The sequence below is a fragment of the Embiotoca jacksoni genome, unplaced genomic scaffold (genome assembly GCF_022577435.1).
Source record: "Embiotoca jacksoni isolate LCO1_2020_lvr unplaced genomic scaffold, fEmbJac1.0.p SCAF_3, whole genome shotgun sequence".
NCBI lineage: Eukaryota > Metazoa > Chordata > Actinopteri > Embiotocidae > Embiotoca > Embiotoca jacksoni.
The window spans coordinates 12,101,896-12,124,207 of record NW_027185381.1 but is presented as its reverse complement, the minus strand read 5'-3'; the positions used below and the strand labels follow the sequence as shown (position 1 = coordinate 12,124,207).

Genomic DNA, 22,312 nt, shown 5'->3' with positions numbered 1-22,312 from the left:
TAATGTTCAGCATTATATTGTTTTTATAGGTCAATACACACTGAATGGGTTTATCATAGTTCTCAGTGACGTACCTGAATCCAATATCCTCTTATTCATTCACTGAAGGACGCAGGGTAAAACAGCAGAGTCCTTGGTTGTCAGTGGACGATTTAAAGAAAACGGCTTGTTTCTCTGAATTGTTTTTATGGTCGGGCTCGTGTCCCTCGTCTACAACAAATCATCTCAAGAGAGAAGACTCAAATCCACATAAATCCAAAAACTCTATTGACTTTCCGGCATGATTTATGACATGAGGAGAGACCTGGACAGTAAGCACCATCTGCAGCAGAGGATTAGTGTAAATGTAGCCCTTCAACCAACATCACATACAATATTTTCCATTCCAAAAATATAGTCCCTGTCTATTAATACCACAATAACAGCCTTTCATTATAATTTTGGCTTATTTTTAAGGAGGGCTTGAAGTTCATGTTATTCCCCTCATTTGAGCACTTGAGTGTGGGGTCAAGTGAAGGACAACCAGAGCAGGATGATGTAATGTTGGTAGGAATCAAGATGGTGGCCATGGTGGGGAAGTCAAGCATGAAGAATGAAAGATTAGGAAGGTTGTCCTAAGACAACTTAATCAATCACAAGGTTTCATGCTCACAGTTATGGACGCTCCGGAGATTACATTCACTGTGGATTGATTATCATGAGATGAACACATGCTGTTTTTCTGGAGGTGATATTTTGCATTTATATATATATATATATATATATATATATATATATATATATATATATATATATATATATATATATATATATATATATATATCGGACAGATTTCTTTAATGATACTTGAATATGGATATATGTATATATACTATATATATGTATATATACTACTAGATATTATTATGCTATATATATGCTATATATATATATATATATATATATAGCATAATAATATCTATATAGCATAATAATATCTAGTAGTATATATAGTATATATAGTAGTAGTATATATATATATATATATATATATATATATATAGCATAATAATATCTAGTAGTGGACATATTTTTGGACATAACATTTATTTCCAGCATCAATCTAATGATTGCTTTCTTTTATTACCTGATGAATAATTTCGTTTGTAAAATGTTATAAAAAGGTTAAAGAAAATGCCCATAATTGATTAACCCAAAAATATTCAGTTTGATAAAATAAGAAAAACTCCTATCCTAAGGAACCACCAGCAAGTTTTTTGCTTTTTTCTTCTAAAAGGACTTCACTAATTGATTGCAAAGATACTTACTTTTTAATTAATTGTAAATGAACTGAATGACTATTTCAGCTTTATTCTTATCAGTAATAGTGCTGTAATTCAGTTCATTTAAATATTAAATTTAGCAGTGTTTAAAAATGCATTAAAATATAAAGTGTGAGTACATTTTGTGTACTTAGGAATGTGTGTCAGCTACGTGATGTTTGTGTGTGTGTGTGTGTGTGTGTGTGTGTGTGTGTGTGTGTGTGTGTGTGTGTGTGTCATGCAGCCTGCCATGTTGTTGGACATGTAAGATGTGTGCTGATGCCCAGGGAGGCACCATATGCTGTTTAGATTTAGGAGCATCCCATCACGGTGGACCCGTGGGTGAAAAACCCCAACTCCTTGTAAATCCCTGCATCAGTTCGTGCGTGCATCATCAGCCAGCAGGGGTTGAAATCACGCAGAACCACTGTCCTCACGCTTGCATTCACGCCACCATAAATAATTCTTCATATAGATTTCCTCTTGCAACGTTTGACACGTTCGGGCTTGACACAGATGAATCGTGTTCAGCTGAAGTCCTGCAGAGGGCAGAGTTTTACTACCTAAACGTGCAGGAACACAGTGAAACAACCATTTTTGCATAGCTGACTCAACAGAGAAAGGAGGGGGGTTGGATGTGCTATTGGGATGTTGGGTTTGGATGAATGTTTAGCTTTTATATGTGGTGATAAAAAAAAAATTAAAATACAGATTATGATTACAAATGATGAGCAGTGCAGCCACAACAAGGGGAAGAGTTGTTGGTTTAATCTCAATTGATGCTCATGTGGTTGGTGAGGCCAAGCAGGGAAACATACAGTTTAACCTCTTGCTCATGTGATTAAATGCACCAGGGGCGACCTTGTACTATTCAATCTGTAAGTTATTGTGCCTTGTTATTTTATTTCTCCAAGGATTTATCATTGAGTCAACCTGTTGTGATAAAAAAATAATTTCCAGTAGAATTGAAAAGCAGAGGAGATTTATAGTTTCGTATGGCTTGTTTCCGCAGTGCGGTAAATTACTCCCAGGTGATTTTTCTCCCTTTTTCCTCCTGTCTTTGTTACCCCTATCAACTGCCCTCCACAATGCCCCTTCGCTCTGGTCCAAAGGGAGCACCTGATCTCAGACCACCAAGGCCTCTAATTGCTTTACTTTCATACTGAGCTGGGGTTTTCTCTTAGGACTAAGCCATGAATAGACAACCTCTTGTGAATCCAAAATAATGGAGAGTTGTTGGTTGTTGTAAAATAAAATAATTAAAGCGTCCTCATTAATTTAAGTTTAAGTGGTAGTTCACATAATGGGTCACACTGTGCCTGAATTAGTTATTATAACATGTTTTTTGAACAACATGGTAGGTTTTAGATCAGCAGTTCTCCCTGAACTTTTGTAAGAAGAGCATTTCTTGTTAATTAACATAGAAAATGATTCTGTCACTGCCATTTCCAGCTGTCAACAGAACCTGATTAGGAATCGGCTGCTTTAAAAGTTTTTATTCCCCTCAAGGAAATCCGCCACATGGTTAGCACTGCAATCTGTGATCAGGGCTTGCTCAAAGACAAAAATAATTGAACTCACCAGTCGTCTGCTAAAAACCTCCTTGTCATAACGTGCATCCACATTAACTGATTGGAATTGTTCATCTATATTAGCATTTGTGCTTCCCTCCTGGGATAAACATACTTAGGTGATTGCTTCTTCGCTACTGTACATGATGCTGTAGTTTGATCCAGAGAGGATTTGGATGTTATCACATGATCCACAGGCCCGGGGATGTGAGGCCATTTCATGTCACCTGATATGTCTGAGCTCTCAGCTGTTGGTGGGAAAATGAGACAGAGATTAAAGGTTCATTTGGAGAATCTTAAAAAAAAAATGTATTTCCTCGCTGTACATGGGTTGTGATTTTGGCTTTGAATTTCATGAATCTGTAAATCCAGATTTGGGCTTTGTCAATCACAGAATGTCCAAAGTGTCAGATGGTGTTTATCTCACTTTTACTGCCTGTGGCTCAACACCATTATGTCCCTTTAACCATTTTATCAGATGCCTGCTTTTAAAGTGTGAGTTTATAAAAAATAAGACACTTGTATAAAAGAGTATTTCCTGGAGTAACATTTTTTACACAGTCCAGTAATGTACAGGAATGCAAGGACAAATTTTCCATAGATAAATGTTGTGCACGTAATTATGAGACTGAAATGATTTGGATACCTTTCTTTAGTGATACTTGTCAATTTCATTATTAAATTGGTTGAGTTGCTTCATTGCAGCAGATCCTGCAGCCAGAGTAGCACAAAGACATATCCCCTGACAGCCAGTGGACACAAAAATTGTGATTAAAAATATGTAAGCCATTAATTGCATTTTAACTACAAGGACACAAACCACAAATAACCAAATGAGTCATTTTCAGATTCTGCTGTTCGTCCTCACATAAAAGCTGGGTACACAAAGCCCAAACAGCAAAGGCGGCTTTTTCATCATCGTCATCATAATTGATTTCTGTGTTTGGATATAGAATCTAAATGTTATACTCCAGATGAAAGATGAAATATATCTTATTAAATGGGACAGTCAGTACAAACACAAACTGTAAAATCAGCTGCTACTAAGCTGAACAGAGACCAGGAGGCTGCAGCCAAATTTGGTCTCCTGCATGTTTCAGCTGGATTTTATTGCTGTACATTCTCAGTTCTGCTTTACCGAGGTCACACTTCATTCTTCCATAAAGCACTATTTGATAGGTGTTTTTTTTTTTTTTTAAACCGCTGACTTTACAAGATGTCTCACACTTGCTAGATCATGAACCCCTGTGTCTCTCTCTCTTCAGCTCTGAATGTGTTTCCTGCTCAACGTAATCTCGTGGCATTATGAAACCTTACTGTGCTGAATTTATATGTTGGCTGTCAAGTCGATGTGCTGCTTTCACATGCTAGAGGTCAGTGATACTGACAGAGAACAACACAAAAATCGGAGAAATACAAGCCCTTGTACAGTCGCCAGCTCACTTCATTATGGGATTACATTGATGTACTCCAATTTATAAAACCAACCTCTGGATAACAAGATAAAAAGCACAAAGTTTTGCATATCATTTTGCAACTTTGGCAACATGGTGTCGCATATCATATTTTTTCTTACCCTGCTATTGGACAAATGCATTCATTTTACTTTGCTGCAGTGCTATGTTTAATGTCTGTCATGTCATTCGAGAGCTGCAGTCATGACAGCTCATAGATAGCCACGCCAGCCTTTGCTTAGTAGGCTGTTTTCCTGACCTGTACAGCTGAGAGGTGACTCACTCGTCATCAGGGGCAGTGCACTCTAAAAGCCAACCTGCTGTGAATTTCCAATTTGCCTTTCCACTCGTGTGATTTGTTCCTGCAGTCATACTCTGGTTTGGATCCTGTCTGTTTTTCTAAATGTGCTGATGGGAGAGAGAAGCTGCACTATTCTGTTGCACGGCATGTGAAACTCCCTCTGTGCGGATGGAGCCAGTGATGCAAACACTGTCATAGCAATAACAGAGGGCATTTCAAGGGCTTCAACAGAGATACATTAAGTAGCCTAAGCTCACATCAAAGCCACTTCAATCAGAAGTGCAGATGGTTAAAAAAAAAGTTTACATTCATGCACTTCCAGTGGGGTTTGATAGATTTTTTTTTCTGCTTAAAGACTTTGGCCAGTTTTAATATTGTAATACATGATGATAACTAATGATGACAACTGCCATCATCTTGTCATTAGTCATTCGCAGTGACATATGTTGTCCTAACATACTGCAAAACATTTGGCCATTATCATCGTCCAAAAAAAAACTGAGGAGGTGCAGGTCACAAATGCATTTACTGTTCTCCAAGTCTCCTTTATATTTCGCTGTTCACAACTGTCGTTCATCATATTTTGTTTGTCCACAGGATATCTGTGACTGTCCTTGTTTATTTAATTCTCATGACCTTGGGCAACTCGCTTTCTTCCATTCAAGACGCCCCCGCCCCCTTCCCCCTCCGATCCTCCAATGGAATCTGCAGCAATCTCCTTACGTCAGCAGCATTGCAGGACCTCTGTGTTCCTCCAGCATTATATTCAGCTCCTATCTTCTCCTTCGCTCATTAGTGCCAGAGGTAGAGGTGACAAGAACGGTCACACAATCTCAAAGTGATAAAATGCACAACACAAGCTGCTGCAGAGAACTGGGTACTTCTGGAAAAGCCAGCACAAAAACTAAAGTGCATGCGATAGAGTCTTAAGAGTGGAGTTTGGTGCAGTGCACAATTTACATTCTACTGTATATTGATTAAATCTGTATGCCCCATGGGAAGGAGTATTGAGCATCGTGACTGTGGGGTGGATTTTAATTCTATCCTCTGCATTTTAAATGGATTTCTGCAGCATGTCATTACTACTTAAGTAACCTACCTCAGCTTTCCCTATAAAAAGTTTATGTTTGCTGATGTTAAAAGTGATATCCAAATAGATTTCCTGATAACATATTTTGTATGCAAAACAATATAACATCAATGTAAAGTACCTTCCACGTGGAAGGACTTTAATCTTCATCCTTGAAAGCATATTTTGCAAATAGTTATCATTTGGAAATATATAGTTGTTTTTCCAATCATGCACATACACACATTGACACATTTATGCAGAAAGACATGAGGGATAAACCACATAGTGGTCCAGTACTTCATTTTGAAGGACACCTAATCAATCAAACCACAATTAATTTTTTTTATTCAATCAGTCTAATCAATACTAAGGTCTGCTTAACATGAGAATGATCTGGTCTCATATTTTTTTTCTTTTACATTGGGATTTAAAGTAGATGATATGGATCTGGAGGTGAGGTTGTAGGTGTATTGAAAGAATATCTATTCTTTCTTACCGTTGAATGTTTACAGTTGTAAAAAGAAAAAAACAACAATACTGTATGCTTTGTGAAACTGATTTAAAAGTATTGTGGAAAGTCTTGGTTTAAACACTAAGAAGTCAGTACTGCAGCACTTGCTTGGCAAATATTACATCATCAAATACAGCTAAAATGATCAGATAAAGAACAATTTTAAACACCTCCTTTTTTAGGTGCATGAGGGCAAATGCTGCTGTCAATAGCTCTTTTATTTGATTTATGAGCTCTCTGTGAAACTCATTGCCGAATATGCAGCAAAGGCTTTTTTTAATTAATTTTTTTATTAACAATGGTTCCTGTGCAGAAAGCTCCTGCAGCTTACCTGTAGAAGTATTGTGGTGGAAGAGGGAGTTATTGTTGATGGCCCCTGCAAAGTTCAATACATTAATAATTGTTTTTGGTTTGGTCTTGTGAAGGTTTTGCTACTCCGGGTTATCGCAAACAGGTGTTTTCTGTTAAATACACACTTCTGAGGTTTTTATGGATATTTAAAAATGGTTGGTAAAAAAAAAAATCAAAATCCATGTTGAGATTTAGCCGTCATGGAATCTAATTCATTTTCTGATCAACCAATCAACACCAACACAAAAAACACCAATAGATGTAGATGTTGTTCTGGGTTACATGGCAAGATAAATACCATATATTTATTCCTGCCACCGATCCACAGGCCTACATTTAAAATAGCCTCGATCATTATCTAAACTATGGTTATGTATTCAAAAGGCAGTGTAGTAATCGTGTAGCAACTGTTAAAACTTTTAAACATATAATAGGACCTCTGAGATAATTATAATATTAAAGGATTAGCGAGAATTTTTCAGGCACGATGTTTTTTCTTTATTAATCTATGTATTGAAATCAGTGACATAACGAACAGTCGCATCCATTACTCCATTTTAAAGCGGGGGCACAGATATGTTCAGCGGGAACGGATGAGGCTCCGTCGGTGTATTTTCTCCCTCTCCGTCGACCGTGTCTTCCCCTCGCTGGGGATGGCGCTTGATGCTGCGGGATAGCTGCTGCTGCTGCTGCTGCGGCCAGCCTCTCTGCATCCCTCCTCTCCTCCTCCTCCTTCCCCCCTGTGGACAAACCGGAATGGTTTCTTCCAGGCAAACCTGTCACTGTCACCGCGGCGGAGAAGGCAGCCGAAGTGTGAGCGCACAGAGGGGGGGGGGAGAAGGACGGCTTCATCCACTGCCTGCCATTGCAGTGCGGCGGCTGCTGCTGCTCTGGAGCCTCACCAGGAAGACCCTTATTTTTCCTTTTACTGCAAGATTTTCACAAGCGAGCAGCGAGGACCGTTGCTTTTGCTCAGGTGAATGGGGTTTTTTGTTGATGTTTTTTTTAATCCTTGAATGAGTTGTGTGGGCGCGTGGGGTTTTTCTCTCTGAGCGGATGTTCGTCCTCCTGCGGGCACGAGCGAGCGACCACGGCGCGAGCCGCGGTAACCTAGCTACCTCACCGCTAGCAAACTGCATCCGCGCGCGCTATGCTAAAGTGCTTAGCTCGTTGCCCGACGTGTTGTCGTCATCGTTTCGGTGATGACCGACGAGGGCTCGTTGTCTTATTATTTGTTGGAGCTTGCAACGAGCGACAAACATTAAGCCGCGAGACGCCTCGTGTTGGAGCTGTCACCGGGCGGGACGGCTCGTGAAGTGAGTCCAGGTACCGTTAGCTCCGAGGAGCTAGTTGTTGGAACAAAATGTCGGCCAGCTAAAAAGGGGGGGGGGGGTGATTTGACCAAGAGGGTGTAAAGGGGGCAGCAGATTTATCAAGTGTCAGGCGAAGGGAGGGGTAAACATGAAGTCAGCTGCTAGAAATATGGCATCGGGTGTTTCTAGATAAGGTCGCTCCTCTTGTTTGGATGTTTCCGTTAGTTAAACTAAGGTACCAGTTGGCTAATGTTAGCTGGTTTTAGTTGGGGGGGTGGGGGGACACTGAATACTTTGTCTTATGTCTCATGTCTCATGTCCCGGTATCTGAACAGGATCACCATAGGACTGTCATAATAATGCGCCGTCATGTCTGCTGTCTGTGGGGGGGCTTCGCTGTGGACTCCTGTTGGACTCGTGCGTGTTCACCGTGTCACTGTGTTTATTTTCATACCAACAGCTGGACTGATAACAGCTGGACTGATAACAGCTGTCGTCACCTGTTGAATATTGATCATAATGGACAGTCGTGTTGAATATTGATCATAATGGACAGTCGTGTTGAATATTGATCATAATGGACAGTCGTGTTGAATATTGTTCTGTGTCGCACATTTCACACATTTCACATTTGCGGTCAACTCCGGCTCAGACGTGGACAGATTATGCTTCTTATCTGATGTGCAGAAGTTTAGCGTGTAAATCCCTGAGATCAAAATTAAAACGTGAGAATCGGGGTCTGACTTGATGATATCAGAGGTTTTGGTTATGACAACATTGCGATTCAGCTCGAATTTCTGAATCAATCTCTTTAACATATAAGTAGTGCAGTTTGCGGAGCTATTTTGACTGCTGTGGAAATGAGCAGCTGTCTGGTTGACCAACGTATCGTGAAACTAAATAGATTGTTTTTAGTGAAAAAGTATCACAAATATTTACCGATATATTTTCTGTTGATAAATTTTGCTCAGTGGTGGAATTTAACTAAGAATATTTACTCAAGTACTGTTCTTTAGTACAATTTAGGAGTGCTTGTACTTTACCAAACTATTTTCATTTGAAGCTACTTTCTACTTCCACTTCACTACATTTCAGAGGTAAATAATGTACCTTTTTGCCCCACTGCATTAATTTCACCGCTCTAGTTCTTCTTTAGATCAATATTTTATACATAAACAATATCGGTTTGTAATATATATCAAGACTATTCAGCAATATTACATGTACAAATTATCTTTACATTGACAACAGAAAGATGCTGCTCATATGTACATGCCCTCCAGTAATTAGTATATGATGCGTAAAACACTTTAAATTGGGCTATTTTGCCGACTGAATACTTAACTTAAGTACATTTTGATTACAGTACTTTTGTACTTCCATTTGCTCTTGAGCTTTATTTTCATAGTGGTATTGCTACCTTTACTTAAGTAAACGATCTGAGTACTTCTTCCACCCCTGATTTTGTTGTTATTGCTTTGCTCCAGTCAGGTTGTTCTCACAATTTATTGGAGTGGTGATCTTATTTTGGATAACAGGCTTTGAATTTAAAGGTAGCTCGCACACACCAAAAAAATAATGACTGCAGTGAAATTACACTATAACGTACATGATTGGAAGGTCTTTCAATGGAAGTATAATGATTCATTACTTCACATCTTAGAAATGGACTCCCTTTTGACCTGACTCTTTAAAATGTGTCATCACTGGTGTCACTCTGAGGTTACATGAAACTGCAGCCAGATTAGATTTGTCAAATAAAGTGAGAGAGGCACATTACAAATTATATTTAGCAACCATTAGATGTTATATTGCACACTTGAATTGGGTATTTTTCCCTCCAAATAATTCACATGGCAGAGTTGTGCAGGGAATGAGTCAGGCAAACATGTCACAAAAGGAGAAAATATCTAGCTTCTCAAGGGCATACATACATGTTGGCCTGTAAATCATGTTGCCCTAAGCTGTCATGGGAGCGGCAGTCATCTGAGTCACTGTGGTTTTGGAAGGACAAATGGATCGGATATTTTGCCTACTTAAGTAAAATTTTACTGCAGCTTTGTAATCCTGTGTATTTATAGAAACTGTCAGGAATTAGGGGTTTATCCATTTACTGATGACAACAGACACACTAATAAGAGCGTATAAATGTGATGTGTTGACCAGTCCCTCCAGGAAATTGCCATCGTGATTGCAATAAACGCAAATTCAATCAAACTGTGCTATATTTGCGAGAGCTTGCAATTATTTTTGAATTCCTGCACAAAAAATGCCGTCAGCAGAAGCTGTGCTGAAACTATTACGGCATAAAGTGAGTCTTTTCAGACAAAACTCGCTTTATTAACACAAATTACTCATCATTTACAATCAGCACAGTTCTCCTCCTTTCATCTCCTCACCAAAACAAACTCGGGAAACAAGTGGAAAAAACTGAATTGGCAGGGATTGAGGAAAATGTGGCCTTCACAATAAAAAAAAATTCTAATGAAATGCTTATTATCAAAGGAAGTGATTACATATTACTGTATACTACTGAAAATTTATCCAGACGTCAAGTTGTAAAAGACTGCACTTTGTTTTTGTGCATACAGTAGATCTGTGTTGAATTAAACAGCATCTAAAGCTCTTGACAGCTGATGTAGTCGTCTTATTCTATATTCGGTCACAGACTATCTGTTCTGTAAAGCTGCGTCACTTTTATGAGGTTTTTTTTGTAGTTTTTAGCCCTATTGTTCTTCAAGTTCAATAAATAGTAAAAAAAAAAAAAAAAAGATTCGAACTAAAATATTTCTGTGATGTGCAGCATGATTATTATAAGAAGTGATTACATATTTATTCCTTTATCAAGTAGTGCTTAAAAAAAAAATTGCATTTTTCTTTATCAACTTGCAATTTTTTTGAATTCCCACAATTTTACACAAAAAAACTCATATTTTTTGCATTTTTGTATCCACGACAAAACATAATTCAAAAGTAGACTGCATTACACGTACTGAAAGGCCTGATCAGTAACGCTCAGTGGATCAGGCTTTAAATTATTGTAATCCTGTCTTTCTTACAGAACTCCGCATGACTCAAATTTCGGCTAGATTTTGGAGATGATGCGAGTGGCTGAACAGTTGATTGACAGGTGCTGTGGATGTTGAAAGGTCATTGCTTTGATACATGGCCAACTAAGACTTCGTAAAAAACACCTATTAAAGACATGTCATTAAAGTCCATGTTCCCATAGTACAAGTGCTCAAGTCCGACATCAAGTCTCGGTGTGAGCAAACGGCACGTTTACATTATGGTTCAAGCTCCAGTCAGACAGAAGCTTCCCTGTATAAATCAAGACCATCATAAATCCTTGTGTGAAAAGGATGTGAAATTATCAGGATGGAGAAGCTTGCAAAGTCTCCTCGTGGTGCAGAAACATCCGTTATCATGATTGTTTTTCTTTGGCTCCCTTGTCCTCATTTCAATCACTGACGAAGAGGAGGCGGGTGCAGGTCAGTGGCTCAGCTTATCAGCACATTCCTGCCCTCCTGTGTGCTCTGTGCGGTGCACTGATAGCGTCCACCGGGCTGATTGAGTTCAGGAGCTGATTTCCTGGTCCATGTGTTCAGCACACTCCCAGGCTCTGGTTACGATCACTGTCTCCAGCTGTGGAGCCTGGAAATAGACTTAACTCACACTGACACACTGTTCCTGCGAGTGAGTATCAAAGTTTCCATTTGTATTTAAGAATATATTGTTTCATGGAAAATGGTCTATAAAAAGATTTTTTCTTTGTTTCATATTTTATGTTAACCATTGTGTAGTTTTATTAAGAAGAAAAAATATTATTATAATTTTTTTTTTTACTAAAAGCAGTTATGTTTGGTGTACTTTGCAATAAAGTATTACATGACTGTGGACACAGGGTGATAATGTCGTACGGTGTTGCTTTACACCAAGTTTCAGCTCGATACTCGTGTGTTTTTGTCCCTGGCTGCATCTTTACTGGGGCAGGCAGCTCTAAAAAGCTGTAAGAACCCATTGTATACTACCTGCTCAGCACCAAATAGCAGACAGACACAGGCAGTAACTATCTGGTGAACATAGTGGAGCATTAAGCAGCTAAAGAGACCGATATTTCCCCAGGAGCTGATGAAGGCCTAAAACAGCTTAAAAAAAGACTGAATATGGAAACTTGACATCATTCAAATGAATAACAATTATTATCTGCCAGTGCTCTTTAGGGAAGTAATAATACATTTTGACAACAGGTGTACTATAGTAACTTAAATGCCAATGTTGAGTCAGTCATTTCCACTAGCCCGAAAATAACTAATGGCCCGAAAAACATCAGTTTTAGGATCCTGAAAAAACATTAGTACAAACAACAGAAAAAAATGTAAGACATAATTATATATAATCATGAACCTCTGCCTCACCACTTTACTTTCAAATATGTTATTTCATACAACAGAACTAGGTTTGTGTCATGTATTAGGAGATATGGTGCAAAGCACAAGAAATTCAGAGAGGCGATAGAAAACACCCCTCTGAGGAAGCAACATGTGTCTCATCTGAGGGATGTGCACCAGAACTACACTGTTTGATAGAAAATACACAACTCGTTACAGCATCAATGTTGTGACAGCTGATGTTGTAATAACGGCTCATTATCATACTGCCTAAACACTAATCTGAATACGTGTTAATTACACAGTGTTGACTGTGTGCCATAATGGTTAGCAAGTTCAATAAGATTTGCCTGCAGACTGTCTCCATTCTGAAATGTGAAACCCAATCATTGTTCGTTCAAAGTACTGCAGCAATAATGCTTTCATGTCTACCCAACTGTTGACAAGTTTCATTAGGCATCTCTGTTCAAATTCAGACCAAACCTGGTATTACCTGGTATTACAACATGGGACTTAACGTTGTGACAATAACTATCTGCTGCAGGTCATTGAACTGCAGTTCATGTGTATGAAAAACGTTGCGGTTTGCAGCATCTCTCTCTCGGCTGCTGTCTGACACTTCAACCTTATATACCTACCTGCTGTCTTGTAGCGATTAGCAGCTCAGGTTCTTTACGTGCCTTTTCTGGTAGATGTGGAAATAATTCATTTGGGGCCTGAGATCAGAAGCTCGTGGAGACTATGTGTGGAATCTGTCACCATCTCAGGCTGCACTGAGACGGATGTAAATTGAACTCGGCCCCTTCGCCATGAGTGACCGAGTGTCTGCCAGTCTCGTCCACCTTGATCGTCAGACTGATAAACGGGTTTTCATGATCCACATGGCCTTGGTTCGGTGTGAGTCCATGTCCCACGGTGCTGATGTATGTTATTTGTACTACTTGTATAAATGTGAAACTTTATGTGTGCTGAATTCTGTCCAACTTTGAATGCTTCTCTATGTAAGATTGTGATTTCGTAGTATCGCAGGCTGGCAAACCTGAGTGTTTTTTTTTTTTTTTTGTCTTCCCTCCTGTCATTGTGTTTTATTTGCTTTATTTTTTTCAATGTGATGCATTTCATCATTCACACTCACCAACATATCTGCAGTAACACCATGTAAATCTGTTCTCAGCTGAGTCATCCATTTACTTTGTCCTGATACACAGTGCGTCCGTGTCAGTGGTCGCTGCTGCTAGACAAAGATGGGGGTATGCAAACGACGGGCTTACAGCAATCTGCAATAACAGTCTCATAAATGTCATGAGATTTGGTAAAGAACGAGCAGTCGGTGACAAACAGTAAAGGAGGTTTAAGTGCACGAGGTTGAGTAGATTGTTTATAGTGTAATGTCATCATATGGCACCCTGAGCTTTATGTGAGTAACCTTCGGTTCGTGTAGTCCAGTAGGATGAAGTGTACAGTGAAATGTTGCCGTTTCATTCTCGGATACAGTGTAGAAGCACCACAGAGTTCAGGAGACTCTGTCGCTGTGGTCTCGCCTGTTTTCTCTCGATGACCTGGAGCAAGAGTTGTGTTGTAAAGCGAAGGCAAGCTCCATCCTTTAATAACAACTCCATCATGTATTTCCTGTTGGTGGTGAGGGAACATAGAGCTCCTCATAGACAACGGGGAACGTCTCAGAGTTTGTGGTTGGCATTTCGTCCACATGCTTGTGGTTGCTTTAGGTTGAATTCCCATGTTTGTGAAACCATGCAGTGTTTAAAGGTGGCATGCAAGTCCTAACAATGTACAATGACTCAACCACGAAAACAAACGCAACAACTCCTGACCAGTTGTCTTACAGTGTCCTCTCAATGCTTTTCTATGGTATGTGAACCACAAACGCTGGATTGTTCTTCTCCAGCGGTGCACATAAATGTCTCCACAGGGTGAGTCAAAGGTCTGATGGTTAGGGAGCATCCTACTGGGTTACTCTCAGCAGCCCAGTACGAGGCTCCACTCCCATCTAGCATCAATGTTCTCTTTCCCTTATTTCCTGTCCACCTCTACTGTAACTATTCACCGAGGGCAGAATGCAAAAAAAACCAACTAAAAAGGTTTTAATCGTTTTAAGTTCCTCCTCAAACGTATGCTCAGTTGAGTGTTACCCGCTAAAGATGAGTCACGTCATGTGATTTTTGTTCTGTCCTTTAAATTTCAGCAGAGGTGTGTCAGACGAGGAGAGTTTCGTCTGCTCGTTTTATCCTACTTCCTTATTTGGTCATGTTTCCTTCATTTCTGTGCTTCTATTGTGTGTAAATGTGAAACTTTTTTGTCCCGTTTTATGGTTATTGTTGTAATTTCCTACTTTGTGCTGCAGCCTACAGACAGAGTTAATACAGCATGCTGTGTTTTAGTCATTAAAAACACGAATCCTCCTATTTATTGTGTAACTATTTCACATACCGCGTCCGTAGCAGGAGGAGAACGCATTTCTTGTCCAAACTGAATGACCGCGATGGTAGATAGTGATGTAGTGATGTTTTTTTTTTTATGACCGGGAGTTTGCACATGGGTGTTTTACTTTGAAAATTGTTCTAGAGTTTTATTTCGTTTTCTCGACAAACTTCCTGCCCGGCCGATCTGCTCTGTTGCGATTGCCGCTGTCTCCACGCGGCTTCCGTCACAAATAGACTCGCGAGCCGCTTCCGGGACGCTGGCGAGACGGACCGCGGCGCAGCCGGTGTGATACGAAGCATTGACCTTAATGACGGCGATTCACTACGGCAGCCGTGCCGGAGACAGACAGACGGAACCGGTGGAAAATAGCCTTCAGAGCATGCAGCTGCTCGCCAAGGAGCCGTTGTGCACTCATCCCAGATCTCCAAAAACGCAGTCAGGCGGCACGACGTGGTCAAAAGTCATAATGGGATTTTTCTGATAAGTTTTGGGTGACAGCAATACAATACGGGGAAAATGCACAGAATACTCATCGTTTTTATGTACTTAACTCAGGCGTACAAAGATAAACTGGAATTAAAAAGGCCCAAAAACTACAAACTCTCTCTAATATATCTTCAAGGAAAGGTTTTTGCCAATAAATCTGTACTGTAAACATGCACTACGGTGCCCCGGAGAGTGGGTCGCCGGTGCTTGAATGTTTTGGAAATGGATCTTTGTTAAAACGAGTCAAAAGAGTTTGGCATTTTTCAAATCATGTCACATTCGCACACAACAAAACTGCACTCGCATTCAAGTTCGCTGCTCACACTGTAGAGGCCAGTAGAGGTTGTGTCTTTTTTTTTTTTTTAATTCAGTGTCAGCTTGCTCATTGATGTCCATCTCCAACTGGTCTCGACAGGCTGGTTGTGGCCGCGCACAGCGCATATTAAACGGTCATGTTGTTTCAAAGGCTACATCGCGATTGCTATCGCGACTGGATGAATTGTGCTGCGCTACCGGCGCATCGAGCTAGCTGATGGTTTGATTCAATATCTTATCAATTTGCAGGTTTTGAAATGCTGATGAAAACAAATGTAAAAGTATTACTCGCAAGTACCAAAGACAGATACAGACGTATGAGCGACACTGGCTGTGCATCCTGCTTTTGTAATTACAGCCAAAGATATATTTCACTGGATAATCCAGTGTTCTTAGTTGTGTTTGCCTTTTTATTTCAAACTGCTATGTAGTAGGTTCATTACTGAATAATAAATTAGAACTGAATTCCTTCTGTCTTTACAAGCTGCTGAGTTCAATTATCAATTGAAAAGTTGTTCTTGGTGAGCTACTTTGACAGATGTGCACACAAAATAAAGAACCATTTTAACTGATTCGTAGAGTGAAAAAAGAATTAAAGAAATTCATGGTAAAGGACATTAAATGATATTCATGAGCAACCTTTGTCGTTGTGTGTGAGATTGTATTTGCTTTCCTTTTCTCATAGTCTGACTTTAACTCTCATATTTCCCTTTCTGTTTATTTGATCTGCTTTGTTAGCAACCTCTTAATTTTAGCAGTACTTTGGGAAAAGGTCAAATTAAATGCTGGTTGTTTTTGTGTTTGATACCGCAGCTAAAGACAACACAAAGTACATTGTCCTCACGTATTGGTTATGATTACTGACATCAAACTGACGGCTAAACATTCGTGGGATGCCACTGACACCGAGAGTATGATTTATGCATGTAATGCAGCACACCTGGGAGGAGGGTTGTGACAATGTCCCACATGCTGAGCGAATCGGTGGATTGTGCTCTGGTTCAACACGGCAGCTCAAGGGTTAAGTCCGATACAGCAGTTTACACTGCGGATGGATGTTCGCTAGTACAGAGGAGTCCCATGCTGTAGCGGAACTGCAGATCCCACACAGATCGTTGCCAAGCTGGAGGGGATTTGCTTCGATCCCCTGAGCGTGTAAGGAGAGAGTTGGAGGGACGGATACGTTTAGAAGGAAGATGTTGGGTGAGGACACAGACCCATGCGGGGCAGAGGAAGCGTTAGGGTGTAGCTGCGGGGTGTGTTTCATAACCCCTCACCTGTGGTCGTAATTTCTGTGGTTTCAGAGCTACGAAAAGACAGAGGTGGGGGCGAGTCCCTCCCAGCACTGATTGGTGCGGTCATGCACTGAGGCTGTTGGTGTGCATCTGGAGGAACCTCCTGCCGGATTTACTGAGGAGTAGCTGGAAGTTGCTTTTGTCTTTGTCCTCTGTAGTGACCGGGATGAACTGATGTAAGTACCTCTGATCGTCTGAATACTTGATGCAACAGCCCAAACAGATGAGGTGGAAGCGAAGTCCGCTTCTCCGTAGCCTTTAAAGAATGCATGTTTCACGGCTGCGATGGTTGGTGATTAACTTTTATGTCAGAATTAATAGCTTTCATATCTTGACCTTCGCATCACTCGAAGTGCTGCATCTCTCCCGCCGCCTCCTCCTCCTCCCTCCCCCCTCCCGCCCCCCGGTTAGAGGTCCGCATTACATTGCCTATCCATGTTGTATGGGCAGAGTGTCACTTATCTCTCAGGGGACCCCCCCGAACCCTGACTGGTGCTCAGGCACGTGCCCTCGTTAGCATTTGACTATGTTCTCAGAGGCAGAGGGACTTTTAGCAGTTGTCAGCATTCAGTCAGTACATCGATTTCATTTTCTGAAGTGATCAATCATCTTATTCTACTTCTTTGTTGCTTCACTGCCAGCAGCCACAGAGGAGTGTGATCCTGTGGTTGTTTTCTGTCTTTGGCCGCAGTGCAACTTGAACAATGTTCTGGGGGGAAAAAATAAAATCCTTGTTTTGACTTTGAGTAATTTGTTCGTTGCTGGTGTGGTAGTCTGTGTCAGTGTCATTCCTCGTAGGATTCAATGCTTGTAACACAAGCAAATGTCCTGCAGGAGACTCGGCATCATGTAGCTTTAATGCTGCTGAGCATGTGAGGGTCCATCTGTAGCTGGAGTGTGGAAGCTCATTTAAGTCCCAAATCAGATAAAAATGTGTTATTTCACAGTGATACTATAAGTAAAATGTATACAAATACAAGTTTTCCATAGCCTCAAATGGAAGACATGTTATATTATTAAGTAGTTCCAGCTAATAAATAAAAGGATCAGTTAAATTTAGTACCAAATATGTAATTTAGTATCACTGTGTAACATGAGTATCCCATCATCAAGTATCTACTATTTTAATTCTTTGACATTTGAATAGCCACATTGTCACTACCTGGTCACTGCACAGGATGAAAATGATCCACCTTTGGTTTTTCTCCTGCTTCACAGACAAATCCAACAAATGGCCACGAGAGAGAAAGTGAATGTGTTTACTTTGCAGTATTGCGTCGTTTGTTCCTGTCGATCTGTGGCGTTTATTAAAACAAGAGGTTATTAAATGCTCTACAGTGTTCATGCTGCAAGTTTCCCTTAAATCACTCTGTTGCAGCATCACAACAGCAGAATTAATGAGAGCTATTTTTAGCCACTCTGGCCCCACAGCGGTCAGAATTGAATAAGGTTCTGCCGCTCCCCGAAACCACACTACAGCACAAAATCTATTCTCTTAGTCACAATTGAACACCCTACCATACTGCCTCGGTCCCCTCTTCAGACGAAATATGATTTGTTTTTCTGCTGAACAGAGAGTAGGGGAGCCTTCGCTCTTTAATTTTAATGACACTCCAAAGTGAATACAAAATGAAACCCTAGCTTGGCTTCCATTTTCATGGGTCGTGTCAGGTTAGGATTGTGATGACTCGTATGTACGTTTTTTTTTTCCCCCCTCCAAGATCAGACAGTCATCTTTTATATTGTCTTGCTTCGGGTTTTATTTTATGCAGTAAATAGATGAATTTACATTTTAGGAGTGTCGACTGTTCTCTTGGTTTTAAACACGGAGTATAGGAAGTGAAAAAGCGTGGATTGGAAAACAACCCCAAACATCAGCCTCTTTCTCTGTTCAAAATTGATGAAAATCATCCAAATTGATTTGGTAATTCAAAAGAACTGCAAGAACGAAAGTGGCTTTAAATTTTGTCTGCAAACAGCCGACAAAATGTATTTTTATAGAGGCCTTAGACTGGACCACCTGGTTACACAAGTATTTATAGGTTTGTCATTGCTCCATTTTTATTTTCATTGGTCTACAGATACCTTCTAGATACAAGTGCCATCCTCAAATACAAGTAATTTGAGCTTTAAATGTCCATGAACTTTCAAATAATGTACTCATAGAAATACATACTTTGAAAGAAATGCTTTCTGCAGTTCGTTGTCCGGCAGATTAAAATTCAGGCTAACCCAGTGAATAATTACTTTGTTTACAGTGGAGACAATTAGATGGTAAAATTATCAGTCAATCAACAGAAAATTAATTTGTAACTATTTTAATTATTGTTAAGAAGTTTAAATTGAAAATGCCGAGTCCCCGGTTTCAGCTCCTCAAATGTGATTATTATCTATTTTTCTGAATTATATGATCACACTGAATATATGTGCATTTTGGAAATTGTTTTTTATAATAAAAAATTGTAAAAGTCACTTTGGGCTTTTGGTTATTTTGGTTGGGCATTTTTCTCTATTTTTGGATTATAGACCAAATGATAAATGGTGTAAACAAGAAGATATTCTGTTGTCAATAATGAAAATAATCATTGCAGTTGCAGTCCTAAAGTAGAAATTAAAAGCTTAAAGACTATTGGTTGAGCATTATTCAACAGACACGATGTAATAGTTTCCTCTGCAGAGCAATAAAACGACACTGGGCTTATTGATGATTATGTTGTTTACCATTTTCATATTGACTCAACACAGTCCCTTTTGACCAGAGCTTTGCTGTCCTTTCTCCCTTCTCAGCTGTGTTATCCATCTGTGTTGAAGTCCATCTGTGTTGAAGCGCTGGCTCCCAAGTTGCCTAGTTGTAATCCCCCAAGCATGACCCAACCAACATGGTGTGTCTCCGCTGTGGAGCGGCTGCCAGCCCTGGCTCCGGCTTGAGGCATGAAGCTCCTCTTGGCACCAGTTGTTTGTGGCCATAAAGGCCATACACAACAGTGCCACTAAAATTCATCAGTCACTGACTGCTGATGCGACTTTACTACCAACTGTACCCAGGAGTAGTGTAGAGTCTCCACAGTTCACTTACTTTGTTTGTGTTTCTCTTAATTTTACCTGCCTGTTGAGATGAATGTCTTCAGCTCGGAGTAGGGTTTGGTTGTGGGACAACACGTTGTGTGAACAGGGACGTTTTCTTGTGTGTCTTTGTTAATTCCTACAAAATAACAACGTGCTTGGTTTTGACAAATATCACGTCATTCATGCAGACTGTGTTTGGATGTACGTGAGGGACCGAGCTGCAGGCGAGAGGAGTCACGGGTCAAGAAAACTCAACTGAGGTTATGTCAATATAACAAACTGCACACGAGGGCATGCATACTGTGTATATGTCTGGGCAGACCATTTGGAAGCACAAACAACACACTATGCAGCAGAACTACTTATCTAGATGTTATCCAAACCAAATGTACCAAAACCTAGTACATTCAAAAGATATAATATCTTCAGTAGGACTTACGTTTGTTCCGTCCTTTGACGTGGTGGACATTTGGTGGAGTCTGATTGGCTACTTCCTGTATTTAACTTGCAAGATGTCCTCCAGCAGCTGCAGCCCAGCACTGGAAACTCAAGAAATGACAATGAGAACAACTTAAGAGAACTTGACTACAGATAAAGTACATTACTGTACAGTAGTGTGCATGCTACATTGGACAACTAATGTGCTGTCAAAACGGCAAAATACCGTATGACGTATGAAACACAAACTATATGTCATGCCATATATTTGTTTAGATAAAGTAAACTAAACTAGGACAAAATGAACTACAAATGTAAACTACAAAGAATCTAAGGTGTGATAGCCTGTGTTACTGACTTTAAGATGGGTTGTGTGGCTGCTGGTGTGGCCTTCACAATGTACTTGTAGCAACAGAAAAGTAGTGCTCATCTGAAATGGAAAAAAGAACTCGCTTTTGTCTCAAAATTAATTCTGCCGTGTCTTTTTTAAAACCTCCCACAGTTGATAGGAACCTTTAGACACGTCCTGAAAATGTCAGGCCACTTGAACAACACCACACTGTTCCCCCTCCGTTACCAGAGCAACCAGCTCTGCAGGAGGAGAAAGCAAAATTACATCCCTTCAAAGTGAAAGGTGTGTGTGCGTGTGCGTGTGCATGCGTGCGAGAAAGAGGGTGAGAGAGCAAAGCACGCTGCAGGACCCTGTTTAATCTGTTTTTGTTATTTTGCTCCAGAATCCTGTTTAGTTTTTTACTCCCATTATATTTTTACTCCTTATGGGATTTTCTATTTCATTAATTTTATGGTGATTTCTTTTTATTTAACCGGGCATAATAAGCATTCTCTAATACAATTTTTTTCAAACCATTGACTCACATTTCTTGCAGCCACACTGCATCACAAGGCCTAAACATGTTTGTGTGTGCATGTTTGTGTTATGCTGCATGCATGAAAGTAGGAATATCAACGAGAAACAAATCTCCACTAATTTATCAGTTTAGGTGCAAACAGTCTATAAATGTAGACATAATGTTAAAGTTGTTTGCATCAGCAGTTCACGGTGCTGATTGAGTAGACATGGTCATAAATCCTCCTCCCTTAAGAGCAAACTTTGCGGTGAGAAATCACCTGACTTGTTAATATTCAGATGTCTTTTTTTTTTTTTCTTCTTCCCTTCTCTCAAGTGCAGTGTATTGAATGTAAAAGGCCAGGGGGAGTTCCCTTGTTCAAACCTTTGTTCACCCGCCTTGTGTGAGTCCCACCGCAAGCTGCTTGAGGCGTTTGTGACTGTTGCTGCCAAGCCGAGAACGTCTGGGGCCACTTGTGGCGATTTATTCAGCTGCCCGTATTCCCAGACGCCAGCTATTGTTTGGCACTTGGCCGACAGGTTGCAACAGACAGAGGGATGATGTGTTGAAGTGGAAAAACAATAAACAGAACAGCGATGGAGTTTCTAAATGATTTTCTATTGTGCAAAACTAAAACTGAAATTTTTTTTCATCAAATTTGGAACCATTTTTTTTATATTTTCACTTTGGCTCTGCCAATATTTGGCCATTGTTATCCATCTGGGGACTTGATCGTTATACTATTAGCAGGTTGTCATTCTGATGTGGTACATATTCATCTTGCGTGTGAAGCTGGAGTGACATTTGCTAGATGTTTTGGGTTTGAAGCTGCCAGAAGTGAAGCCAGCAGAGGGTCCAAGCACTGGAACTAATGCTGCTTTTAGAGATTAATCTCCTTTTAATGTGCCTCAAAACGCGATCTTCGTTTTCTGCATAGGTGGTTGTACTGTAAGTGTTTCATGTTTCAAAGAAATTACCAGCAACGCAGGAGGTAAATGTGTGATAGTCTCACCTATTAAGGTCACAGACCTGGGATCAATTTACATGACAAATGGAGGTTATTGCATCAGGCGCTGCGATGTGGGTTGTAATTTGCCCCAAAGGGATGGACCTGATAGTATTTTATACGCAGTCATTGAATGTCTAATGTGTCATGA

General features: G+C 40.1%; 1 protein-coding gene across 10 annotated transcripts in view; it reads left to right on the top strand.

The window, feature by feature from the left end:
* tjp1b (tight junction protein 1b) overlaps positions 1-22,312 on the top strand; it is a 55,673-nt gene that overhangs the window by 13,613 nt on the left and 19,748 nt on the right. Inside the window, exon 1 of one of the 10 annotated variants that reach the window (XM_069163646.1) lies at positions 7,300-7,537. The exons of 8 other annotated variants lie outside the window; for them this stretch is intronic. The gene's annotated coding sequence lies outside the window, so the exon portion shown is untranslated. Of the gene's footprint in view, positions 1-7,299; positions 7,538-7,741; positions 7,878-22,312 lie in introns of those variants that run through there. One more of the 10 variants, XM_069163647.1, reaches the window with a different exon arrangement.